Source organism: Sinohyriopsis cumingii, chromosome 13 (assembly GCF_028554795.1).
Source record: "Sinohyriopsis cumingii isolate HCF-2022 chromosome 13, ASM2855479v2, whole genome shotgun sequence".
NCBI lineage: Eukaryota > Metazoa > Mollusca > Bivalvia > Unionida > Unionidae > Sinohyriopsis > Sinohyriopsis cumingii.
Genome location: NC_142973.1, coordinates 47,688,426 through 47,700,399, shown reverse-complemented (window position 1 = coordinate 47,700,399; position 11,974 = coordinate 47,688,426). Strand labels below are relative to the sequence as shown.

Genomic DNA, 11,974 nt, shown 5'->3' with positions numbered 1-11,974 from the left:
TTGATGAACCTCCTTTAAAACTATTCTAGTGTCCAGATTATGTTTTAAAGTAAGTATATGATACTAGTTTAAGATGATGCGCCAAAGCATATTCACGCCTGAATTTTCAATCAAGTGTTCGGTTCATTAGAAAGCGAAACCATACAAAAGGCATATGGTCAATTAAGTGTTTTATCGTTGCAGTTCAAAGATGAACAAGTAAGTCAAATTAGGAAAACTTTGATGTTCAAAAAAATTCACATTTACTCTGCGAATGTATGTCTGTCCATATAATCAGTAAGAATTAAGAATAAAATGTCTTCAGTTAGTTCGCTCTAAAATTGTAAGACATGTTCATGAAACTTGGTCTGTCCTTATTTCAAAATCAACAAATTTCATTTTACTCCCGTTCTCTTATTGTGTGTGTCTGAAGGTGATAAATACCGACTACCACTTGATCAATATCATAAGTAGGTAACATCTTCGGCTAGAGAGTTTATTCTGTTTCTCGGATTTTCAAATGCAACTGTTTCTGCTATAACTATGCATCACCACGGCTCCTGTTCATTCACTGGCTTCGTATGTAACTGCACGTGTTACATTTCCAATAAGTACCATGTGCTTGAAGAGGGTTTCCGTTCTTTTAAATGTTTTGAACGCAACTGATCGTGCAAAAATTGTGATAATCACCATGTCCTGGAAGAGGTCTTCTGCTCTTGCTGAGGAGTATAATGCAGTGTATGGCTTCAGACACCATGTGCGGCCAGTGATTTCTCTCCCTTTAAAGGTTTCAATTGAAATAAATAGTCGCATAATTGCGATTCGAATTCAGTTGAATATATTATAATTTTCTTCCTAAGTTATGCTTTCGGTGAAAATAATATCGGTGTTTTCTCGTTGTGTATGTGACATATGTTGGGAAGTTATATTTGTAGTTGTAGATGGCTAGATGATCAACCTGTCTTGCATTTCTTTACCTTTCAGAGATCAATCTTCAGGACTTCAATCAGCCTCAGCTTTCAAAAGTTGACAACCCTATTAAGAATAAATATGCTTGATAAAGTTATATTTACAGTTATACGGTGCAACATTTTGGAATTGTTATCTTCACAGAGCTGTAACAACAATAAGTCATCTTGCAGATGCGGAACGTCGATTGAAACCAAAAAAGAACATAATTGTTAGTTTTAATTTGTAAGCTTGTAAAGAATGTGAGAAAGAAAAAAAGATCGACTTTAACCAACAAAGAACGTACTTGTTACATTTGTTTTGCAAGCTTTTAAGGAATGTAAAAGAAAAAAAGAACGTGGACTGAAACCAACATAGATCGTAATTGTTATTTTTTGTTTTGTAAAGTTGTATGGAATATAAAGGAGAAAAACTAAGAACGTCAAATGTAACTAACAAAAAACGAAATTGTTAGTTTTGTTTTGTTGAGAATATTTATTCTTCTTAAAACTTCAGGTCTCTGTTTAACCACTTGCTTGATTTTTCAACTTATTTCTCGAAATACATCGAACAAGCGTCATTAAATCTTGTTGATGTTGCAAAATCGTGTGGGAAATATGTGTTTGGAATTAACAATGCTCCTGAACCCATGCCTTACAGGAAAGGTATTTAACGTAACAATTGATGAATCTCCTTTAAATATATCCTAATGTCCCGATTATTCCCGTTTGCAAGTTTATTCTGTTGTATAATGTCAAATTTAGGAAATCTACTCCTTATTCCATTTCTTTTTCGTTTTAATTTTAATTGATGAATGTTGGTTGTTATATCCAGTCAGGAAACTATTTTTCCTCCACATGGGTCCAAACGAGGAAACTATCCTCAATACACCTAACGTACAAAAATGGTAATTTATGGCCGTTGCACACTTTTCTTTCTCCAAGTATACAGTTTTAAGAGGCTGTAAGTTTGGTCAGTTTTTTCCAGGAAATCATTTGTATCTTTAAAATATGGATAGTGTTTCTGCGCCAAAGTGTTTCGATTAAAATAAATCCGCTCGGCAACACGCTCAGTCTGTCTTGAACAATCTGAAACAATGTGCCACTTGTCCAAACTTCGCTTGGCATAGTCCAGTTCTAGACCGGTTTGTGACTTTTCAGATAAATATAACAATACCTTGGTATTGAATTCGGAATACAGCAGTCGAATTCCTTGTGTTCAGAAATCTACCTAAACATACTTTTCCAAGACTTCGTCTGATTTCCATTTACTATTGAAAAATATCGTCTGACTTCCATGTTTTCTGCAAGTTTCCGTCTGACTTTTATTGACCTTTTCAAGATTCAATCCGAGTCCCATTTCTGTCTCACTTCAAACTGGGTTTGTAATAGGCTGATAATATTGCAAAATCATTTCATTGTAGCTCTAATTCCAAAATGTACTGATGAAAGACATTGGTGGCATTACTTTTACTAGACTTCTTGATTGCCAGAGAATTGTTTTAGCATTAATTTTGCAACTCCCTATTTTATGATTTACTGAGGTTTGAGTTCTGGATAGAAACATCAGGTGTGCTTTTGTTTCGATAGGCAGAAATGCATTTCTGCACATTCTCAGGCATACAGTTCTATGAATACTGATGGAAGACTTTAAGTTGTGGCGTTGGCATACAAAACATAAGTGAGCGACAATTAGGTTACAGCGAAAAACGCTAGTACAATTTAGGACCATGCACACATTCTGAATGTAAAAGTATCCTTTCATCGACTTGGAATCAAATGAAGGCCCCCAGCGTCTGTATATATATATATATATGGCTCTTAGATCTTTATACAAGACACATGCAAGTAGAGAAATGGTGTTCATTTCTAAGGAGGTTGTGAATCAAATAAAATCCGTCCTGAATTAGTTTGTAAGCAAGACATTAATGGACGCAATTCGCACTATTGGTACAGTTTTCCTATCCTAAAGTTTGGTGTATTGCTTAGATAAAACCTGCAATCAACTTTGCCTAATGCATCTACTGCAAATATATTTGTTTCGTTTACTATAATATTCAACGCTGGCAGCAAGATCATGTATAATACTAAAGGTTTAGTAAAGAACATGCCAAATATCTGGTACACCAGGATTTCCTGAGGAAAAACTAATGATCTGATCTCAAATCCAAATAAAGATGTTTTCATACAAAATTAATAATCTTACTTTATAATCTACAACCATATACACAATAAGCCTTCAATATGTTATTGATAAAAAAGACATTATTCAGATAGGCCCAATCTCCTACCCGCAATTAAGGAGAAACTTCAATCACACAGTAGAAATACAGTATAGATAACAGTTTGCCTTTTAAAAAAAAAAATGATTGTATGTTGTTTACACATATATGTATGTTTGCGTGCGTGCATGTTTGCGCATGAGGATATAGTTTATCTTTCAAACGGTGTAATTGTAGATATAACAGTATGTCGTACATTTATTCTTAATGACGTTGTAGAGTTTTGAAATTGCAGGCTGATTATAGTTCTATTTGTTGTCCTCTGAAATGTAATGAAACCCATGACAGGTTGATCATCTAAACATTTACATCTCCAATGATGACTTTCCTACATATGACATTGTGCAGGCATAAACTTTGAACTCTTGTGTGATTTCGAGCGAGAGAGAGAGAGAGAGAGAGAGACAGACAGACAGACAGACAGAGAGAGAGAGAGTGCGAGGGAGAGAGAGGGAGATTGAGCGAGAGAGGGAGCGAGAGAGACAGAGGGAGAGAGAGAGGTCAATGATCGTTTGATACAGTATTCTGTAAATAACACAAAAACATTGTGAATGGGAAGTTAGTATCATTCCTTTGAGTCTGGATTTGAAATCAGTTCAATGAAATTCGAGTCAAAGTTGGCTGGAGAAGGTCAAACGTGAAACGAGGTTTACAGACAGACATAAATGTTGAAATAAATTGAAGACATCTCTAAAAGAGTATTCTAGTGTCATAAAGTAAATGATAATAACACGTTCAGTACACTGAAATGTTCTTGTGTTACAATAATTAAGGGCGATAGGCATCGTCATCCGGATTTAAAGATTAACCTCTAACTGAAAAATGAAGGTTATTACGCTCTTCCTACAGTTCCAATTAGAAACTCCTTATAGACAAGATAAGGATCTGTCCCATTGTAATGGAAAGCTGTTTTGCACCAACATCCATGTTTTTTTCCGGGAAGCGAGGGACACTCAGTGTGAGACATCCAAGCTTCTGATTCAAGGACTGTTCCGATTTCAGTTGTGGAGTTGGCATAAAACACAAAAGTGAGCGAAAATTAGACTAGGGCAAAAAGAGTTATTACAAATATTGGATTATGCAAACATTCCAAAATTATATAAAAAAAAATTTGCATCGGCCGGGAATCGAACCCGGGCCGCCCGCGTGGCAGGCGAGCATTCTACCACTGAACCACCGATGCACATTATTCCCTTGCTTCGTAAGGGCCTATCTCCCCACCGTGTCTTTACCTTAACTGCCTAATGTCATTTATATGTCTGTGTCATCTAATTCAGTAGGCGTTGATTTATTGATTGACTGCCTATGGGGTTACAATGCATGCTGTTAGAGTAAACCGACACAACACATCTCTTTATTTGATTCTGAAACGGCGTAGATTACTTGGATTGAAGCACTTTCTAAATTGGAGACAGCCACATGATTTCTCACTTGCTAGTCTCATCAAAGGTCTTGTCTGCTTGAATTTCATCTCACATCTATCCACAAGATGCATTTTAGTAGAAAACGGTATTCGTTTTCAAGGAGGTTGTAAATAGAACAAAGTCTATCCGGAATTGGTTTTTAAGCAAAATATTGATGGACGAATTCATAATATTTGTACAGATTTCCTATCATATCTTTAACGAAAGATGAATGTGCTGCTTAGAGAGAACCTAAAACGAACCTTGCCTAATCCACCTACTGGAATTATCTTTTTTGTTGTTGTGAAAATCAACTGTCAAATTAATGGTATGACCGTCGACTAGAATGGCAAATTTGGCTTCCATCGACATACATCAGCGTGCATTCATCTTTATGCATAATCCAAGTGTCAAACGGGGACGCCGGCGAATGGAGAATGCTGTTTGATCAACGAATTGTCCAAGGGTCTATCGGCAGCAATTAATATTATGTAGATCTGAAACTCTTGATTATTATCAACAGTAAAATTCAGATGAGTTGGATTTCATTTAGAAGCATGCAAATAAAATATCATTTTAATTCTAAATATGTCTTCGTCATTGGAAATCGACTTCATCTTAAAGCATGTTAGTCTAAACAAAGTCAACTAATTACTTTTCATTTATTACCCACAACAACAATCAGCTTGATTGCATAGTTTCGGTCTTGAATTTAGAGAACCAGTCTGTGTATACAACAATGAATAATGTCATCCATAAATTACATATATTACAAAACACAATCTTCAGAGAAAACTAAGAGAGAAAAAGAAAACACTTTATAGGAACATTAAGTTCCTTCCTATCATCTGGTCTTAAATGATGCAAAGATTATTAAAATTCATTAAATTTAGTTTGATCATGGGTCATTTGCGACAGTTTTTTCTCCTTGGAAGAAGGACTTATATGTGTATGTCTCATAGATTTGGGAGATTAGCTTTGAAGCAAACTGAATAGTAAATGATATCAAAAGACTGATATTTCGAAACAATACTATTTGTGCATGAAATGTACACAAGGAAATGAAATATGTACGTTTCATCTATGATATAATCTTTTCATGTGCAAGGATCTGAGTAACAGCAGCGCACTGATATCAAGCTGTAGATAAGGTACGGCTCGTATGCAGGACAAATATAAAGGCGGATAATGGCACGATTATTTCCCGTGTGAGGCTCGTTGGTCTAGGGGTATGATTCTCGCTTTGGGTGCGAGAGGTCCCGGGTTCAAATCCCGGACGAGCCCACCATTTTGGAAATGAAAGTTAATACTCATTTTGTAGTATCCTGGTAAATGGTTGAAGCAATCTCTCGGGACAGCCATGAGTGAAATATTTCATTTTCAATTATTCGTGTAAATGCAATACTTTTGACGGATTGATTTCGGAAACGCTGGTGAATTGTCATTTCTCCAAAACTTGAAATAGGTTTTCATATAGTTAGTCAAGTACAATTAATTGGAAGTTAACTTCCCAGAACCCCATTTACGACTTCAGCTTCAGAGGATGTACGGAAATTCTTGAACAAATATAACTACTGTATGGACCAGTGGATTAGCATAGTTTTTCATTGCACTCTTATCTTCCTCTGAACAAAGTTAACCTCCACACCCATACAGAAAAAGTTTGTTTTAGACATCCTTATCAAAATGTATGCTAATAATTATTTAACTTCTGCCAGTTTTGATTGCATAGTTTCATTCTTGAATTTAGAGAACCAGTTTATGTATACAAGAAAGACTAATCTTAACCACAATTACATATGTCAGAAAACACCATCGTCAGAGAAAACTAAGAGAAAAAAAAACACTTTATAGTGACACTAAGTTCCTTCTTATCCTATGCAATAATGATTAAAATTCATTAAAATCAGTTTTTCCTTTGGTCATTTGCGACAGTTTTTTTTGGCCTTGGAATAAGGACTTATATTTGGGTCATTATCTTCATTATTTGGACATAATATCGACAAGTAACTGGAGAAGAAAGCCTGGCGATGAATGTAAAAACAAAAGTAATTTGAAGTTATTCTGTCTTCTTGTTCTGAAGCAAATTGAATAGTTTAATGACGACGAAAGACTAAGATTTTGAAACTTTACTAGTTGTGTATGAAATGTACTCATTCTCAAAAAGGAGCATACCCATCAAGATATATAGACAGATAAAGCTATCGGTCAATCGATAGATTGATATATAGATATTTATTTCATCATTCCAACGAAGGAAGATACCCATCAAGAGAATCAAAATACTTGAACAGGCAATACAATAGACATATAGGCAGACAAACAGGCAGACAGGTTTACAGTGGATTGAGATTGAAACAGACATACAGTTATACATAGAGACAGACAGATAGATGCGAATGAATCTATGTACCATAAAGGTCCCGAAGAATGTTCATTAAAAGTAAATAAATTAAATGCCTTTTGGTTTCCTCTGCATTCTCTTTATACAGTTTAAACAATACATAACATAAAACAGTTTTCGCATCATATGAACTATATTTTTAACTTTACAATTTTCACTTGTTTTAACGTTAATTGCTAGGTCTGAATTAATTAGAAACATTCACCACTTACTACCATTCGATTTACACTTTTAAAAACCAGACTTGTCGATACTCGGAAGACTGGATCTCGCCCAAAATGCTCCTTATATTTTCATTTCCTTTGTAAGCTCTATTCAAAGTGTAACTTTGAAACGCATCAGGAAATTGTTGTTGCAAATCACACAAATATTCACACAAATATTCTCTTGCAAACTTTGATTCATATGCTGAACATCGATTGAAACTAACAAATAACGTAATTGTTATCTTTTGTTGTGTAAGGTTGTAAGGAATGCAAAGAAGAAAAAATAAGAACGTCGATTAAAACCAGCAAAGAACATGTGTGCGTGTGCGTGTGTGTGTGTGTGTGTGTGATTTGGATTTTTAACGTAGCTTTAATAATTTATCAGTCATATCGCTACGATGTCCGCAGTGCGACAAATTATAGTTATGTCTAGCACTGGGGCATCATGCCGCAGACATGTAGCATGATGTCCCACCCAGTCATATTATCCTGACACCAGGCGGACCAGTCCTAACACTAACCTCTTAATGCTGAGCGTGAAGCGAGGCAGCTGTTAGTAGCATTTTGTAAGTCTTTGGTATGACTCGACCGGGGATCAGCAAAGAACGTAATTGGTAGGTTGTGATTTTTCTTGTTGAGAATCTTTATTCTTCTTAAAACATCAAGTCTCAGTTTACCCACTTTCTTGATTTTCTAACCTATTTCACGAAAAGCAACAAGCAAACATCATTAAATGTTGTTGATTGTTACAAATTGTGTGGGAGATATGTATTGGGAATTTGACAATGCTCCTGAACGTACGACTTATTGGAAAACTATTTTACGTAACAATTGATGAACCTCCTTTAAAACTATTCTAGTGTCCAGATTATGTTTTAAAGTAAGTATATGATACTAGTTTAAGATGATGCGCCAAAGCATATTCACGCCTGAATTTTCAATCAAGTGTTCGGTTCATTAGAAAGCGAAACCATACAAAAGGCATATGGTCAATTAAGTGTTTTATCGTTGCAGTTCAAAGATGAACAAGTAAGTCAAATTAGGAAAACTTTGATGTTCAAAAAAATTCACATTTACTCTGCGAATGTATGTCTGTCCATATAATCAGTAAGAATTAAGAATAAAATGTCTTCAGTTAGTTCGCTCTAAAATTGTAAGACATGTTCATGAAACTTGGTCTGTCCTTATTTCAAAATCAACAAATTTCATTTTACTCCCGTTCTCTTATTGTGTGTGTCTGAAGGTGATAAATACCGACTACCACTTGATCAATATCATAAGTAGGTAACATCTTCGGCTAGAGAGTTTATTCTGTTTCTCGGATTTTCAAATGCAACTGTTTCTGCTATAACTATGCATCACCACGGCTCCTGTTCATTCACTGGCTTCGTATGTAACTGCACGTGTTACATTTCCAATAAGTACCATGTGCTTGAAGAGGGTTTCCGTTCTTTTAAATGTTTTGAACGCAACTGATCGTGCAAAAATTGTGATAATCACCATGTCCTGGAAGAGGTCTTCTGCTCTTGCTGAGGAGTATAATGCAGTGTATGGCTTCAGACACCATGTGCGGCCAGTGATTTCTCTCCCTTTAAAGGTTTCAATTGAAATAAATAGTCGCATAATTGCGATTCGAATTCAGTTGAATATATTATAATTTTCTTCCTAAGTTATGCTTTCGGTGAAAATAATATCGGTGTTTTCTCGTTGTGTATGTGACATATGTTGGGAAGTTATATTTGTAGTTGTAGATGGCTAGATGATCAACCTGTCTTGCATTTCTTTACCTTTCAGAGATCAATCTTCAGGACTTCAATCAGCCTCAGCTTTCAAAAGTTGACAACCCTATTAAGAATAAATATGCTTGATAAAGTTATATTTACAGTTATACGGTGCAACATTTTGGAATTGTTATCTTCACAGAGCTGTAACAACAATAAGTCATCTTGCAGATGCGGAACGTCGATTGAAACCAAAAAAGAACATAATTGTTAGTTTTAATTTGTAAGCTTGTAAAGAATGTGAGAAAGAAAAAAAGATCGACTTTAACCAACAAAGAACGTACTTGTTACATTTGTTTTGCAAGCTTTTAAGGAATGTAAAAGAAAAAAAGAACGTGGACTGAAACCAACATAGATCGTAATTGTTATTTTTTGTTTTGTAAAGTTGTATGGAATATAAAGGAGAAAAACTAAGAACGTCAAATGTAACTAACAAAAAACGAAATTGTTAGTTTTGTTTTGTTGAGAATATTTATTCTTCTTAAAACTTCAGGTCTCTGTTTAACCACTTGCTTGATTTTTCAACTTATTTCTCGAAATACATCGAACAAGCGTCATTAAATCTTGTTGATGTTGCAAAATCGTGTGGGAAATATGTGTTTGGAATTAACAATGCTCCTGAACCCATGCCTTACAGGAAAGGTATTTAACGTAACAATTGATGAATCTCCTTTAAATATATCCTAATGTCCCGATTATTCCCGTTTGCAAGTTTATTCTGTTGTATAATGTCAAATTTAGGAAATCTACTAATTATTCCATTTCTTTTTCGTTTTAATTTTAATTGATGAATGTTGGTTGTTATATCCAGTCAGGAAACTATTTTTCCTCCACATGGGTCCAAACGAGGAAACTATCCTCAATACACCTAACGTACAAAAATGGTAATTTATGGCCGTTGCACACTTTTCTTTCTCCAAGTATACAGTTGTAAGAGGCTGTAAGTTTGGTCAGTTTTTTCCAGGAAATCATTTGTATCTTTAAAATATGGATAGTGTTTCTGCGCCAAAGTGTTTCGATTAAAATAAATCCGCTCGGCAACACGCTCAGTCTGTCTTGAACAATCTGAAACAATGTGCCACTTGTCCAAACTTCGCTTGGCATAGTCCAGTTCTAGACCGGTTTGTGACTTTTCAGATAAATATAACAATACCTTGGTATTGAATTCGGAATACAGCAGTCGAATTCCTTGTGTTCAGAAATCTACCTAAACATACTTTTCCAAGACTTCGTCTGATTTCCATTTACTATTGAAAAATATCGTCTGACTTCCATGTTTTCTGCAAGTTTCCGTCTGACTTTTATTGACCTTTTCAAGATTCAATCCGAGTCCCATTTCTGTCTCACTTCAAACTGGGTTTGTAATAGGCTGATAATATTGCAAAATCATTTCATTGTAGCTCTAATTCCAAAATGTACTGATGAAAGACATTGGTGGCATTACTTTTACTAGACTTCTTGATTGCCAGAGAATTGTTTTAGCATTAATTTTGCAACTCCCTATTTTATGATCTACTGAGGTTTGAGTTCTGGATAGAAACATCAGGTGTGCTTTTGTTTCGATAGGCAGAAATGCATTTCTGCACATTCTCAGGCATACAGTTCTATGAATGCTATGGCATGCAGTTTAATACATCCTCAATGACAAAATAATTGCTTTTGATTTTTGGATTCACGGGGCATCCATCAAACGAGGGACATTCTGTATGAGAAACCCCATCTCCTGATGGAAGACTTTAAGTTGTGGCGTTGGCATACAAAACATAAGTGAGCGACAATTAGGTTACAGCGAAAAACGATAGTACAATTTAGGACCATGCACACATTCTGAATGTAAAAGTATCCTTTCATCGACTTGGAATCAAATGAAGGCCCCCAGCGTCTATATATATATATACATATATATATATATATATATATATATATATATATATATATATATATATATATATATATATATATATATATATATATATATATATATATATATATATATGGCTCTTAGATCTTTCTACAAGACACATGCAAGTAGAGAAATGGTGTTCATTTCTAAGGAGGTTGTGAATCAAATAAAATCCGTCCTGAATTAGTTTGTAAGCAAGACATTAATGGACGCAATTCGCACTATTGGTACAGTTTTCCTATCCTAAAGTTTGGTGTATTGCTTAGATAAAACCTGCAATCAACTTTGCCTAATGCATCTACTGCAAATATATTTGTTTCGTTTACTATAATATTCAACGCTGGCAGCAAGATCATGTATAATACTAAAGGTTTAGTAAAGAACATGCCAAATATCTGGTACACCAGGATTTCCTGAGGAAAAACTAATGATCTGATCTCAAATCCAAATAAAGATGTTTTCATACAAAATTAATAATCTTACTTTATAATCTACAACCATATACACAATAAGCCTTCAATATGTTATTGATAAAAAAGACATTATTCAGATAGGCCCAATCTCCTACCCGCAATTAAGGAGAAACTTCAATCACACAGTAGAAATACAGTATATATAACAGTTTGCCTTTTAAAAAAAAAATGATTGTATGTTGTTTACACATATATGTATGTTTGCGTGCGTGCATGTTTGCGCATGAGGATATAGTTTATCTTTCAAACGGTGTAATTGTAGATATAACAGTATGTCGTACATTTATTCTTAATGACGTTGTAGAGTTTTGAAATTGCAGGCTGATTATAGTTCTATTTGTTGTCCTCTGAAATGTAATGAAACCCATGACAGGTTGATCATCTAAACATTTACATCTCCAATGATGACTTTCCTACATATGACATTGTGCAGGCATAAACTTTGAACTCTTGTGTGATTTCGAACGAGAGAGAGAGAGAGAGAGAGAGAGACAGACAGACAGACAGACAGAGAGAGAGAGAGAGTGCGAGGGAGAGAGAGGGAGATTGAGCGAGAGAGGGAGCGAGAGAGAGAGAGAGGGAGAGAGAGAGGTCAA

General features: G+C 34.9%; 2 non-coding genes across 2 annotated transcripts; one reads left to right on the top strand and one right to left on the bottom strand.

Annotated features, from left to right (window-relative positions):
• Positions 1–4,320: 4,320 nt before the first annotated feature.
• On the bottom strand, positions 4,321–4,391 carry Trnag-gcc (transfer RNA glycine (anticodon GCC)). Its single transcript has one exon. It is a non-coding gene; the product is annotated as a tRNA-Gly (tRNA).
• A 1,432-nt stretch (positions 4,392–5,823) lies between these two features.
• Trnap-ugg (transfer RNA proline (anticodon UGG)) lies at positions 5,824–5,895 on the top strand. Its single transcript has one exon. It is a non-coding gene; the product is annotated as a tRNA-Pro (tRNA).
• The last annotated feature ends 6,079 nt before the right edge of the window (positions 5,896–11,974 follow it).